Source organism: Cryptomeria japonica, chromosome 10, assembly GCF_030272615.1.
Source record: "Cryptomeria japonica chromosome 10, Sugi_1.0, whole genome shotgun sequence".
NCBI classification, from domain to species: Eukaryota; Viridiplantae; Streptophyta; class Pinopsida; order Cupressales; family Cupressaceae; genus Cryptomeria; species Cryptomeria japonica.
Genome location: NC_081414.1, coordinates 458,510,773 through 458,514,977, shown reverse-complemented (window position 1 = coordinate 458,514,977; position 4,205 = coordinate 458,510,773).

Sequence of the window (4,205 nt, the reverse complement as noted above, 5' to 3'; positions counted from 1 at the left end):
CTGAACTCCAACGATCCCCACTCTCCTACCATGGTCATCTACACACTCTACTATCTTCAGACAACAGTTTACATGAGCGCTATGAGATGATAACCAATCCATCCCCAACACAACTCCATAGGACCCCAAATGAATGACTCGAAGGTCAATAGAAGTCACAAAGGGTCCTAGGTCCAACTCACAACTGGGAATGAAGGCATCTACAAACAGTCGCACACCGGTAGCCAGCTCTACTTGCCACCTAACTGCCTGCTTAGTAGACACGAACCCACACTGCTTCAAAATGGATGAAGAAATAAAAGAATCTGAAGCACTGGAATCAAAAATTACAGAGGTAGGGGTACCACGCAACACACCTATGGTCTCAATCATAGTACTCTAATGCTTAGCCTGGCGGTCATCCACCACTACAAATACTTTATGGGATCTACTTGCATCCCCCACTATCGACTCTGATGCGGCTGGCCTCTGACTGCTCATCTAGTGAGAATGTTGAGGACACTGAGCAACCTTGTGGCCATACTAACCAGAAGTGAAGCAAACTCCCCTAATCGGTCCTCTACTCCCAGATGGTCCACTAGACTGCTGAAAGCTCTCCCCACTAGGGGCCTGAGATGCTCCCTGAGAAGAATGCCCTAGAAAGGTCTACCTACCCTTCCTCCATCTCCTACTCTTTCAGGACTGAGAGATGCCACCCTGCTGGCCTTGAGACTACTTCAGTCTTGGCGGCTACTGTTGTCCACCCTTGGCGAGTGCTTGAGGACCCCTAAAAGGTGCAACAGTCTGGGATTGATTCCCTCTACCTCTAGACCCACTGAAAGGATCACTCCCAATCTAAACTCCAGACTGGCTGCCATGAGCACGGCTAAGGATCTGCTCTACCAACTTGGCTTTTTCCATGGCTACCTCTACTGAAGTAGGCTAAAAAAATCTCACTCCTCAACTGATGCAGTCATTAAGACCCCTCAATAAGTGTTGCACAAGCATAGCCTCATCATTTCCGATCTTGACATACTATTTGAGCTCATAGAATTTGTGCTCAAAATGATCCACTGACAACCCAAACTGGTGCAGAGCATAGAACTCATCTTCTCGTGACTACCTCCACTGGGGTGAGAGGAATCGTGCCCTAAACCTCTCCAAAAAGATCTCCCAAGATGCGGTGTTAATTCTCACACTGATCCTCTCCTCCTCTAAGCTCTACCAGATAGATGTGAAGCTCTTGAGACACATGATCGCAAATCTTGCCTTGGTGTTTCTATTGTAAAGATATATAGCAAAACACCGATCTAAACTGATCAGCCAGGTCTCTGCCTCAAGACCGGTAGCTTTTCCATCAAAGAAGGGAGGATTGGACCTCATCAAGTCCCTCATGTGCCCTAAGATAGCTGGATTTGGGTCGCTTGGGGCCTCTCTCCTTCTAAGAGATCTCTCTCTCTCTGAAATCTTCTGAAGTGATTCCTCTACCCGACCATGGATGGGCTAATCCACCTCGGGTCTGGGGCCTAGTCTAGCTAGCACCTCGTGAAACATCTGACGCAACTCCTCCCTTTCGGGAACCTTCTCTACTGAATGTGGTTCCTCCTGATGAATTGACTGATCTCTATCCACACTCACATGAGTGGGTGTGGCAAAGGACTATGGCGATCGAAACCTCGGCCCCTTCCTCCTCCTCTGCCTCTTGTGTGGCCACCAACATAGCCATCTCCCTTGGATTTCCTAGCCATGACCTAACACTACACAAGAGAAAAAAGTTCAGATCAAAGGCAAAGAAAGACACAAGGAAGTCACACCATAAGACCTACACAAAAAGGTCAAGGCAAATGGGCTCACTACAAACCCAGAGTACCCAGTGTTGAAACTTGGCTCTGATACCAAATGTAATGCCCCGCTAGGAACCCCAAAGGAAAACCCACAACAAGGATGAAACAATATTTTTTTAAAAGTATAAACATCATAAGTGCACTTACACAACATGCACGATAACACAAGCGGGAGAATTACACCAGAATTCCTTAAGGGTTACCAACGAAGAATTAACTTCCAGAATAAATTCCACAAAATCATAAATCCACATATGCATCATTAACTCAATAATCACAAGAAGCCATAAGAAAATAAATATTCATCATAGAAAGATTGGAAGGATACAATATAATTTCCACTTCAATAAGCATTTACTAACATCATTAAGGAAACTGATAAAAACATCCCAACATAGGATTACATTGCTTTTCCAATACATAGCTTCTCAATAAACATATAAGGATAGATCTCATCCAGTTACAAGGTTACATAAGATCAATGATACAATGGTTCAATGACCTCAAGGGTCTCCAAATAACAAGAATCCTCAAACAAGAGATGAAGCATGAGTCACGAACCACAAGAAAACCTGTGAAGCCAACATCACATGAAGGTACACATTTGAACATTTGATGGGAAGTGGCAATACCACCCGATCATGTAATTCCCAAATGGACTCACCCCACTGTGCTAGGAGATAGCTGAGGACCCTCAAACAAGCATAAGCATGACATGGTCAACAAAACAATACGACTCCATGATAGCACAAAATGACCCCACAAAATTCGGCTGACTCAACATAACAAACACACAAGTGAACCAAATGAGAGAGTGTCATCGCATAGCTTAAGATGGATACCATGGTACAACCTCCACAGGTCCCGGCTCACTGTTCTGGTAACCTCTCCCGAACCTCCAGTTCCAACTAAGTCTCATGCAGACCCTACCAGCTTTTTGTGAAGACAAGGTGGTTGGTTTGCCATTCCAGGCCTCCTCGCAACATTATGAGCCCTGTACTACCACTCACCTATGCCTGAGGTATAATTATCTTTATTAATGTTATGATACTACCCACCTAATCAATTCATTAGATTATCAGTTATTATCTGACTTTCGTTGGGTCGTAATGCCTACCACTTTGGGCACAACCCCCAAGAGAAAGCCACTCTCTCAAAGGACACTAAACAAACATGGTCACTCCTTGAGAACCCTATGGCGAAGCAGAGAGCCATAACACCACTATCAGAAACAAGTGGTCAAACAAGGACATACTGACTCTTGGCTACATAAGGCAAGGACACTACATGGTTAAGACAACGAAGCCAACATATATCTCTTGGTCAAAGGAACCAAATATGGCTCCATAGGACGACTGAACCACATACCAAAACAACACATAATACACTTGCAACATCATGGATTGAAAAGAAATGAAATAAAACACTCTTTCAATAGTCACGTTATTTAATTTCTAAATCAATATCCCATCAGAAATGAAATCCATATTGAACGTTCAACCAAATAAAGATATGAATTCCAAATAGGCACTTAATTCATTTACAAAATATATCCAAATCTACCAATTTGAATCTCTAATTCATGCCTTGATTTCCATTGATAAATTTATTAATCACAATAAAAATCACATGAATAATCACCATTTATGCTTAACATAAAACAACCACATCAACATGTTCACTTAAGAAAATTTAAATTAATTTTATAGCACATACCGGTTTGCATTGGTAAGGCACATGGTCAAGCGGTGGTAAAAGCCAACCCGCAGTAGTGGTTTTGCCGAGGCAACAGACACTACCTGCCGGTAGTGCTGTTACCACTAGTAATAGCTCTACCAACCAGTAGTGTTGCTACCGCCGGTAATAGCCACTACCGACCAGTAGCGGTACTGTCAATCGGTAGTGCCACTACCACTAGTAGCAGCCGCTACCAATCAGTAACAGTCCTTATGATTGATAGTGTTGCTACCAACTAGTGGCAGTCCTACCAACCAGTAGCATTGCTACTGCATAGTGGTGCTTCCAACCGGTAGTTCTGCTACCTGCGAGTAGCAAACACTACTGACCCACGTGATGAGGCCAACCCATCACGGGAGTAGTAAAGTCTATGAAACAAACCAAAACACATGCCTCCAAGGCATTCTAAAACCAAAAGTCACAAAATCAATAACCACAAAGAATATTCCATTTCCATAATTATTTCATGGGTACACACATACAGTGCCAATTTCCAAAATTTCAAGGAAAAGTTTACCAGCAAGGTAGATGGTGAAATAAGCACACTGGAAAGAATAACTAGCCAATTCTTGATAGTAAGAAACAAGGATGCACACAACAAACCCAATCTAAAATTATTTTCTTTCAAAAGAAGAGGTAAATCAA